Source organism: Plecotus auritus, assembly GCF_963455305.1.
Source record: "Plecotus auritus genome assembly, chromosome: 2".
NCBI lineage: Eukaryota > Metazoa > Chordata > Mammalia > Chiroptera > Vespertilionidae > Plecotus > Plecotus auritus.
In genome coordinates, this window is record NC_137771.1 from 28,645,781 (window position 1) to 28,657,243 (window position 11,463).

General features: G+C 45.7%; 1 protein-coding gene across 2 annotated transcripts in view; it reads right to left on the minus strand.

Annotated features, from left to right (window-relative positions):
• The window catches only part of ARMH1 (armadillo like helical domain containing 1), a 40,504-nt gene extending 29,086 nt beyond the window's left edge, over positions 1–11,418 (minus strand). The window contains exons 1-2 of one of the 2 annotated variants that reach the window (XM_080655212.1): positions 11,384–11,416; positions 3,479–3,593 (exon numbers count right to left, since the gene is read on the minus strand). The gene's annotated coding sequence lies outside the window, so the exon portion shown is untranslated. Of the gene's footprint in view, positions 1–3,478; positions 3,594–11,383 lie in introns of both variants that reach the window. The other variant, XM_080655211.1, reaches the window with a different exon arrangement.
• Positions 11,419–11,463: the final 45 nt, after the last annotated feature.

An 11,463-nucleotide genomic window follows, 5' to 3' on the forward strand; every position in this document is an offset into this window, starting at 1 on the left:
CGGGCCAGGGGACCTGAGGCTATGCCCCCTGCCTGGCGGGGCTTGACAAGGGTGGGACTGGCCGGGTCTGGATCTAGCCCAATGGGGGGGTGCGGCCAGGTCTAGGTCTCATGCAATTTTGAGGTGCATGTGGGTAGGCGGGGACTTGACTCTGGGTCCCGTGGTGTGCCCCAGACTCTGACAAGAGGAAGGTTTTCATATAAATTTTACTACTTTTCTTTCATCTCTGACATTTCTATTATAGAGAAAGGGCAATATTAAATTTTTTCCTCTAATTAATCCCCTTTTAATGTGCACGAATTTCGTGCACTGGGCCACTAGTGCTTTTATATATATATAGATTAGGGCACAGACACACAGAGGGAAGACTGTGGGAAGACAACAGAAGTCAGCCATCCACAAGCCGAGGAGAGAGGCCACAGAAGAAAACCACCCTGTAATACTTGATCTTGAACACCTTGATCAGAGCCTCTAGAACAGAGATAAGTTTCTGCTGTTTAAGCCAGTCTGTGGTGGTGCTTTGCTATAGGAGCCTAGCAAACTAGCACATTGCTATTATTTTATTTGTCAATTTTAGAGAATATGTATATTCTGGCAGTTGAGGAAATAGCTCTTGTACCACTCTAACCCCTATTTTTACTCCCTTGTCCTTACAATACTATAGTTTCCCACAATTTATAGTTAAATCAATAGTTAATGTTTACATTATTGGCCAAATAAACACTGTGCATTCAAGCTGTAACCTATTAGATTTTCTGTCCCTTATAAATTGGTTTCACCTGGAGTTAATTTATTTTTCCAATTGCTTAATTTTCAATGCACCTGGAGCTATTTTCTTCCAAATGTTCCAAACATGTAGCAATGATTTTTCCAAATGTTCAGTCCTAACTGATCAGTTCCATCTTTTCCCTGGAGACTTCTGCCCATTGTCTTTTGCTCATTTGGACCCATTGCTTACTAAGCCTGGTGCACCAATGCCCTGGGATTTCCTTTTGCCAGTCTTCTCTATTGATTGCCCCATTTCCTGGATTCATCTCATCTTCCTTCTTGGTTTACACTCTCTTTTTGTTGAAGCACGTTCTCTAGTAGCTTCCTAAGAAATGAAAAATATTTTTTTCTGTTTGTCCTTGGAAGTCTGAAAATATTTTTGGCTTCATGTTAGTTTGGTTGGGTGTATAATTCCACGTTAGAAATAAGCTTCCCTGGGCCCAGCTGGCGTGACTCAGTGTTTGAGCGTTGACCTATGAACCAGGAGGTCACAGTTTGATTCTCGGTCAGGGCACATGCTGGGTTTTGGGTGGGATCCCGAGTGGGGGGGTGTGCAGGAGGCAGCTGATCAATGATTCTCTCTCATCAATGATGTTTCTCTCTCTCTCCCCCTTTCCCTTCCTCTCTGAAATCTATACACACACACACACACACACACACACTAGAGGACTAGAGGCCCAGTGCATGAATTCATGCACTCAGTGGGGAGGTCCCTCAGTCTGGCCTGTGCCCTCTCGCAGTCTGGGAGCTCTTGGGGGATGTCTGACTGATGGCTTGGGCCCGCTCCCAATGGGGAGCGGGCCCAAGCCGTCAGTCGGGCATCCTTATCACTGCTGCAGAGGTGGGAGAGGCTCCTGCCACCGCCGCTGCACTAACCAGCCATGAGCCTGGCTCTGGCTGAGTGACACTACCCCTGTGGGAGTGCACTGACCACCAGGGGGCAGCTCCTGCATTGAGCATCTGCCCCCGGTGGTCAGTGTGCATAATAGCGACCGGTTGTTCTGCCGTTTTGTTGATTTGCATATTAGCCTTTTATTATATAGGATATGTCCTATATAATAAAAGCCTAATATGCTAAGTGTCCGACTGTTCGACCAGTCATTATGATGCGCACTGACCACATGGGGTAGACGCTCTGACTGGTAGATTAGCTTGCTGCAGGGGTCCGGTGGATCCGGACTGGGCGAGACGGGCTGGACATGCCCTGGAGCCCTCTTGCGGTCCCTCCCTGGCCCCGATTGTGCACTGGTGGGGTCCCTCGGCCTGGCCTGCACCCTCTTGCAATCTGGGACCCCTTGGGGGATGTCGGAGAGCTGGTTTTGGCCTGATCCCTGCAGGCCAGGCTGAGGGACCCCACCGGTGCACGAATCTATGCACCAAGCCTCTAGTATATATATGAAATATATATATGAAATAAGCTTCCCTTGGATTTAACCTCCCCAGTATTGCTGTTGAGAAGTCTGACTTCATTCTGATTCCTGTGCCTATGTCTCTGGCTTGTTTTTTCACTCTGTTTTTTTAAAATTATGGCATTTCTTTTTTTTAAAATATATTTTTATTGATTTCAGAGAGAGGAAGGGAGATGGGAGATTGAAACATCAATGATGAGAGAGAATCATTGGTCGGCTGCCTCCTGTACGCTCCCCACTGGGGATTGAGCCCACAAGCCCGGCATGTGCCCTTGACTGGAATCGAACTTGGGACCCTTCAGTCTGCAGGCCAACACTTTATCCATTGAGCCAAACCGGCTAGGGCTGTTTTTTCACTCTTGATGCTTTTAAAACCTCTTCTGAAATTGTATGATGATAGGCCTTGGTGCAGGTCTTTTCATTTATTATGCTAGGCCCTCAGTGGGCTCTTTTAATCAGGTGCTGTGACCTTCAATTTTTAGAAATTTCTTTATTAGGCAAGAGTAGTCTTCACTGAGGAACTAAAAAATGTCAGTCAGTGGAGGTGTTTTCCTTCCTTCTGGGATTCTCAGGGCCTCCAGAGACTTTTCTGGTTTCCCAGGGAGGGAAAGTGGTGTTGATAAATGCCTACTAGCATCCTGGGGGGTGGGGTGGGGAGAGCTTGTGGGGCAGCCACAGTGCAGTGTATAGCCCTCACTCCATTACTGTTTTCCATCCTATATCCCTGACCTTAAAATTATGCCTGAGGGCCCAGCCAGTGTGGCTCAGTTGGTTGAGCATCCCATGCATCAAGAGGTCACTGGTTTGATTCCCAGTCAGAGCACATGCCAGGTTGCAGGCTCAATTCCTAGTAAGGGGGCATGCAGGAGATGGCCAATTGATGTTTCTCTCTCTCTCTCTCTCTCTCCCCCTCTTCCTTCCTCTCTCTCTCTCAAAATCGATTAAGAAAAAAACATATTAGCCTGACTGGCGTGGCTCAGTGGTTGAGTCTTGACCTATGAATCAGGAGGTCACGGTTTGATTCCTGGTCAGGGCACAAGCTTGGGTTGTGGGCTCAATCCCCAGTGGTGTGTGTGTGGCAGCCGATCTAGGATTCTCTCTCATCATTGATGTTTCTATCTCTCTCTCTCTTTCTCCCTTCCTCTCTGAAATCAATAAAAACATATTTAGCCCTAGCCCAGTTTGCCGCTCTGTTGACTAATGAGTTTGCCGACCACTGCCCTAGCCGGTTTTGCTCAGTGGATAGAGCATTGGCCTTCAGACCAAAGGGTCCTGGGTTTGATTCTGTCAAGGGCACATACCTTGGTTGCAGGCTCCTCCCTGGCCCGGGCCCTGGTTAGGGTGCTTGCAGGAGGCAACGAATCAATCAATGTGTTTCTCTCACATCGATGTTTCTCTCTTTCTCTTGCACTATCCCTAAAAAAATCAATGGAAAAATATCCTCAGGTGAGGATTAACAACAACAAAATGTTATATATATATAATTTAAAAACATATTAAAAAGTTATGCCTGAGGTCCCTGAGTATGGAGGCCTGCACTGTTCATTTTCCTTTCTCCTTATGCAGCAAGAGAGTTTAGAGTAGTTGTTTGGCTGTTGAGAGAGGAGCTCTGAGGTGGGGGCAAAGTGCTCTCCCTACAGACTTCAGCCAGTCTCCATGTTTAGCTCCATACCTCACTTCTGACCTTCTATGGTAACTTGTGCTTCCAAACATTAAGCCTCTTGGAGGTTAAACTGGGTGAACTGACTTGCTTCTTGTTGGTAATCTCCCCTTGCAGGCACTTAATTTGTAATTTCTTCTTTTTTTGTTTTTTTTTTTTGTTAACCCTCACCTGAGGATATTTTTCCATTGATTTTTAGAGAGAGTGGAAGGGCAGGGGAGAGACAGAGAGAGAGAAACATCCATGTGAGAGAGATACATTGATTGGTTGCCTCACACACATGCCCCAACCAGGTTGGGGAATCAAACCTGCAAGAGTATGTGCCCTTGACTGGGAATCAAACCCGGGACCCTTCAGTCCACAGGCTGACGCTCTATCCATTATGAGCCAAACCAGCTAGGGCAGTTTGTAATTTCTTAGGGTGCTTCAAACAAGGTAACATTTTAGCTTCCTTTTCCCCACCTGCCTTTTAGCTTTCAAATATCTGTTGAACTTTCATCTGCTGTTGCCTTGCTGCCTTCTCTGAACTTTTGTGACTTACTATATTTTTGTATTTCTTGAGTGTTAGACAGTGGGGTTTTGAGAGGTAGGGAGAGATAAAAGGTGGCAGTCATGTTCAAGCAAGTGTCCGGCCCCTTATTTATTTTTATCTCAAATGTTCTTCAAAGTAAGATTTGACAAGAATTGAAAAAAATCTCCACTAAATACAATTTCAAAAAGAATTTAAAAGAAGAACAGTGGGGAAAAGAGAAAAATATGCCAATTTCAAGAGTTGGTTGCTGGGATAAATTCTGTATCTAAGATTCTTCTTGACTACCAAGATAAAAGGGGAAATATGGTGAAGGGAGGAGAGAATGATGGCAAGGAGAAGAAACTAACATTTTTTTGAGTGTTCATTAAGAACTAGTTACATACCATAATACACATTATAAACACTATTTGTTTAATCCTCTAAAGATCTCAAGAAGGAGCTATTATTAGTCACAATTTTCATGTTTAAAAAGGTTTGCTTATTGCCTGGCTGGCATGGCTCAGTGGTTGAGCATTGACCTATGAACCAAGAGGTCATGGTTTGATTCCGGTCAGGGCATATTCCCAGGTTGCAGGCTCGATCCCCAGTGTGGGGTGTGCAGGGGCAGCAGACCAATGAGTGACTCTCTCTCATCATTGATGTTTCTCTCTCCCTCCCTCTCCCTTCCTCTCTGAAATCAATAAAATAGATATGTATATATATTTTTAAAAGGTTTGCTTATTTGTTGAAGGTCTCACAGCTAAAAAAGGGGTGGAAATGAAAACTGAACTCAGATTTGTGTATAATTATAATCCAGGTTCTCTCCATTTAATCAAAAGCACTAATTCTGCTCACCCCTGTGCTCCAAAATGTCACCAATAATCTCTTCTTGTCAAATTCGGTGGCTAGTTTGCAGCCCCATCTTCTTTTTTTTTTTTTTTTAAATATATTTTATTGATATTTTACAGAGAGGAAGAGAGAGGGATAGAGAGCTAGAAACATCAATGAGAGAGAAACATCGATCAGCTGCCTCCTGCACACCCCCTACTGGGGATATGCCCGCAACCAAGGTACATGCCCTTGACCGGAATCGAACCCGGGACCCTTCAGTCCGCAGGCCGACGCTCTATCCACTGAGCCAAACCGGTTTTGGCTCAGCCCCATCTTCTTGACCTCTGATAGATTGTGGATGACTCTCTTCTCAGAACTCCTTTCCTGACCCCCCTCTCTCTTGGATCCTCTTCAGACTCCTTTGCAAGTGCTTTCCCTGTTCTCCGTTTCTTCTCATGCTTTGTAATTTCCTGGGTTATGTCCTTCACTCCCATCACTTCAAGTTACATCTGTAGGCTTTATGACTCCCAAGTCCATCTCTCACTCAGCCTGGGCCTCCCTCCTGATGAGGTCCAGATCCCTGCATCTAAATGACTAGTGGATGTCTCCACTGGTATGTTTTACACACTCTTCCATCAAACCCTCACACCTGCTCCTCCTCCTGTGTTGGTCCTCTATCAGTGACTGGGTTACCACTCTCCTGGTCACACTAGAGCTTTGATGTATATCCCTCTCCCTTGCCTTCCTTATCTGAACTGTTGCCAGGTTCTGCCAATTACACTCCTAAATCTCCCCCAGGTCAGTCTATTTATCTTCATCTCCACGGCCACTATTTTCATTACCCCCCATCCCTCCCATGGATTATTGCATCAGCCTCCTAACTGATCTCAGGCTTACCCCATCCTAAACTCCACGGTGATGTGACAGTTTAAAACACAAATCTGACAGATTTCCCTATTTGAAACTCTTCAGTTCCCTGCCGCCCCCCCGCCCCCCCCCCCCCCCCCCCGCGCACCAGCTCCGTGTCACTGCTTCCAGTGAGAATTAGGAGATGGATGCCAGCTTTCCCACATCACAAAACATTCTCTAAATCCCCCACACTGTTTCTAAATGATTTTTTTCCCTTCTAAGGTCAGGCCTCCTATCCTTCCCCCTCTGCCTCGCCTTACTGCTGATTTATTGACCAATTCCCTGTGCTCATAGATGACTTCCACCCATAAGTCTTCTTGTTTACCCAAGACCTGATAGGCAATTTCAATATCAACATGTTCCATCTTCATATTTTGGGTGGCTAGCATCCTCCCTGGCACATAATGGGTGCACAAAAACTATTATTTAAACTGACATCCAACACTATGCTTATAATGAGCACTTTGATTTTCCAATTCCACACAGTAATTGATTAAACAGATGTCCTGGGTGCCAGTAGACTTACAGGATAAAGTCTAAACTCCATGTGGCATACACGGTCCTCCAAAACTTGGCCCCAGGCTAACCTAATCCTGCCACTTACACATTACAACAGACCTCCACTTTTCAACTCTCCAGGCCCTCCCAGGGCCCTCTGCATCTCAACTGCTGCTCTGCCATCAGGAATGGCCAGCCTCCTCTTTGCCCTTTGGCTAATTCTCCAAGACAACTAGGGGCTTTGGGTTCTGTGGCTCACCTATGCCACCTCTTCCCCTGCTATGCTGTAAAACTTAACCATCCCTCCGGGTGTACTCAAGGGCAGGGGTTGGTCTTCCCTATCTTTATGTGCTCAGGGTCTGGCATAACGCCTGACACAAAATAGATGTTTAATAAATGTTTGCTGGGTGAGAGAAGAAATCAGCCAGCGCCTGTTTAGATGGTTGTATCTGAATGTCCATGATATGTAGGTCCATAAAATGACCAACTTCCCAAAGCTGTCATGTGCAGAGTGGCAGCATCTCCGTCCAAGAAGGCTAGTGCAGTCTATGAGGCATTTTACAGCTACGACAGGAAATAGCAATGTCAGCAGTGGTGTCATCTTTGGACACTAAGGACAGGGATTCAGTGCCATGAACGGTCAGTTAAATTGTAATTGGAGTGAACTGTTCCTCTGCAAACCATAATGTTCTTTAGCTGCAGCCAAATGGCATTCAAGAAAGGGAGACATTTTTTTTGAAATGTCAAAGAAATTATTTCCAATTTGGTGCTCACAACCAGAGACTCTAATGATCAGTGGAAATGAGAAGCAAACAAATTAGCACTAATGGAAAATGGCTTTTGGAAAAGAGGATTTAATTTATAGTCAACTGGTCATGGCATGCAGCATGCAGTAAAAGTCAGCTTCACCAGCTTGATCATAAGAACTGGAGCACACATGGAATGCCAGAGAAAAATATACGGATGCCATCATGCTTATTGGACTCTCTGTAAGTGGCAGCCAATTAAAATAGTCATTATTTTACCTTGGAGAGAAAATGGTCTGAATAATCAAAGCACATGAAATTAAAATCCAGATTAGGAACCTCGGTCCAAATTGGTTTGTTTGTGGCCTTCTGACCTTGGCAAGATCTTCTGCAAGGATGACAAACCTACTTTGTCTTCAGCCCAGAGTGGACTCTGTTTTTAATTTCCTTTCCATCTTCAGAGGTGATTAATAAATCTGGACCCAACTATAAATCATTTCTATAGCAGCCAAATGGTACTCTTTCATGCAGGTAAACTAAAATTATAGAATCTCAAAATCTCTGCTCTTATACTAAGCCAAAGGTCCTTAGCAACGAGCGAGAAGAGGTATCATAAAATCAGGTCTTGTTTCTAAAAAAAATTTCTCTCCTCCCCACTTCCCCAAATCAAAAGACATGTTTCTGAAAGCAAGAAGCCTCCAGGGCATGGGCTTCCAGCCTGGCTCACTGTCCCCAGATGGCCTTGGAAACAAGGCAGTCACTGTGGGCCATTGCTGCAAGTTTCACCTACAGAATGGGACAGAGGCATCCTCCTTGGCTCCCATTCCCACTACTCACTCAGCTCTTCATTCAGAGAGAAAGAGAGGGAAGGAGGCAAGGAGGGAGAAGGAAGACGGAGAAATAAAGAAACATTCTTCTTCCAAACTTCGGCCTGAGCTAAGGAGGGTGTGTCCTGGTCCTTACTTCCACTTCAGGGCAAATGCATTACAACTTGTCACTTCCTTCTCACAGACTCCCTAGCTTCTGCTCCTGACTCACACCCTCCTTACAGACCCCTCTTGCCACCCATTTCTTCCCCACAGCTGCCTTTCCTTCCACCCTCTCCTCATAGACAACCCCTCCCCCCATCTCCTTCCTGCAAAACCCTCTGCCTTCATCCTCTCCCCAGACCTACCCTCATTTTCTACCCAGATCCGACTTTTCTTCTCCCAAGTCTCACTTCTGCCCCCAACTGCACACCACAGATCTGCCCTCATGCTCTCCCCACAAAATGTAACTCTTTAGGTCAACCACAACCACTCTACCCACATTCTCCTCATCCCTTCATTGCTCTATGCTTCATCTTCCTTGACTTGATTTCCTACCTTTGCTTCCCTTCCCAACCTTACTCTGCCCTTGAAGGCCTTTGTTCCTGATCAGGAAAGTCTCCTCCACTCTGAGCCTCTCCACAGTCTCTCTGCCTACCTCCAGTCTGCCCAGAAATCTGCCTCTATTCAGGGGTGCCACTTCTGCATAGCCCTCCCTGGGCTCTTATCCCCCAAGGACGTCAGGGTTGAGAGTGGGGCTAGCTCAGTGTCTCCTCACCAAAGCCCAACCCAGCTCCTTATTCCATCACCTTCTTTAAAAACTTTTGCTACTTTGAGGGTCATGCCATGCAGCTGTATTGACCTTTATCCCTCCTCATGCTGTCATCTACAGATTCCAGAACAACCCACTTCAAGGACTTCGGTACCTAGTTCACAAGCATCCTCTTCCCTTTTCCCTCAAGTCCTGCCATCATCCAGGAAGATTTCAATGGTCATGTCTATATCTTGAATGTCTTCTGTACTTTACTTCAGCCACCCACTCCTATGGCCACACCCTGGACCTCATCATCACTTGGAACTAATCCAACATCATCACTCCACTTTCTTTTTTTAAAAATAAGACTTAAAAAGAAAAAATATATAAGTATATGTATTATTTTTCTGTATTTTATTAAACTGCACAATGTTTTGAGAATCTATAAATATATATTTATTGATCTCTGACCAGTGATCCCCTGCACCTCCTTCTATCTAAGCCAGAGCGAGATAGAAACATCAATGATGAGAATCATTGATCAGCTGCCTCCTGAAGACCCCCTACTGGGGATCGAGCCTGCAACCCGGGCATGTGCCCTGATCAGGAATCAAACCTGCAACCTTTTGGTTCATGGGCTGACGCTCTAACCACTGAGCACACAGGCCAGGGCTCATGCCACCTAAGTGAATTTCTCCACCAGTGCTTTGGATTCCTTATGTTATTCTTTTTCCAGGATTGCCACTTTCTCAGTTATCTTTCTCTATAATTTTTTTTCCTTTATCTGGATCCATGCCAACAGCATTTCCCCCATCTGAATAAAAACTTGTGTCTCCTTCCAGCTATTGCCATCTTTCTTTTTTCTCCTAAAGAGCCAACCATCTTGAAAGTGTATTTCTACATGCAATCTTCGCTTTCTCATCTTCCCACCTACTTCTTAACTCACTGTAATTTGACCTCTGCTTCCAGCACCAACAACTTCCTTGTCTTTGAATCCAGTGGATTTTTTCAGACCTTATTTTATTAGTCATCAGCCTTCAACACTTCCCTCCCATGGCTTCTGATATACCACATTCTACTTCTGATTATCTTACCATTCTGGATACTTCATCTCAATTGCCTTTGCAGATTCATTCCCCTTTGCCCTCAGACTTCAGTGCTTCTTAGCGATCTGTCCTCAGCCCTCTTCTCTCCTGATTCTACACATACTCTCTGGGCCAGCCCACTAAGTCAATCCACTGGTGTGGCAGTCATCTGTAAGGCAGTACAGACTGCCACCTTTCTATTTCCAGTTTAGACTTATCTTGCAAACTCCAGTCAGGCATACTCAACTGCCTCCTGGACACCTCCACCTGGATGTCCCACTGGCACCTCAAATTTTGCCAGGCCCAGAACGTACCCTCTCCTAAAAACCCTGCTTCCTCTCCTTTCTGTTTGCCCGAGCTAGAAGTTCGGAAGTCATCCTTCCTTTCTTCTACTTGCCTCACCAGGCACCAAGTCCAGTTCTTTTTAGCTCATAAGTGTCTAAGGAATCCATCCCCTTCCTCTTCATTCCTGATACCTTTCCATGCTTTACGACATCATAACCTGTCCCCATTGCTGAAACAACTTCCTAACTCGTCTCCCTCCTCCCAATCCCCAATCCATCCTCCACATTGATCTTTCTAAAACACAAATATGATTGTTACTCCTCTGCTAAAGCCCTGCAGTGACTCCCCACTGTTCTTAGGATAAGCTCTTGCACTCAATAGGAAACACACTGGAAAATTTTTACCATCAGTAAGATTTACCTATAAATTCAAAGCTGAGCTTGGCATCAAAGACCCTCCAGGATGAGCCTACCTGTTCTTCTAAGGTTACTTTCGCATTCATTCCTCTGGCCAGATGCTGATAATTTATGGCACTCCTCAGTTTGAGTTCCTTTAGAGTCCTTTCTCCTCCCTATCTCCACAGGTCTTTCAAGGTCCACCTCAAGAGCCATCCCCACTGCCATAATATCCCTTCAACAGTTTCTGAGCTCACAGAGTTAGATTTGGTTAACGAATAGTTTTCCTCCTTCTCCTTTTAAGACTTATGGAAGTCAGGGTCAAAAGCTTAATCTTCACTAGAGCCCACCTACATAATAGGTGCTCCGTATTTGTTAAATTCATGGATAAATGCAAGAAAACTGTATTAACCCCTTTGTATCCCCCGCGAATAGAGCATTCTCCTAAGTCTTCCTCTGTAGTTTTCCCCACTGCCTCCTACCACCCCATCAGTCAGAATATGCCTCGCTCCACTGACGGGAGGATGGGCCGGCACGCGCCCCCGGCCTAGGCCGTTTGTACGGTTTTCTACCTCCCATTGTCGGAGCTGCGATAATAGGGGATGGTAGAGGTAGCTAGACGAGGTAAATCAAAGGGCACTGTCCACCCCGTAGGGTAACACGCGGTTGAGACAGCAGACCCTCTCCACTCCCAGAATAGAGCAACTCTCACGCAGACCCTCTTACCTACACAGGAGGGTGGGGACTCTTCTTGACCGGCGTCCAGGCTGACCAATACCTAACCCACACCAAGCAAGTCAGCCAAT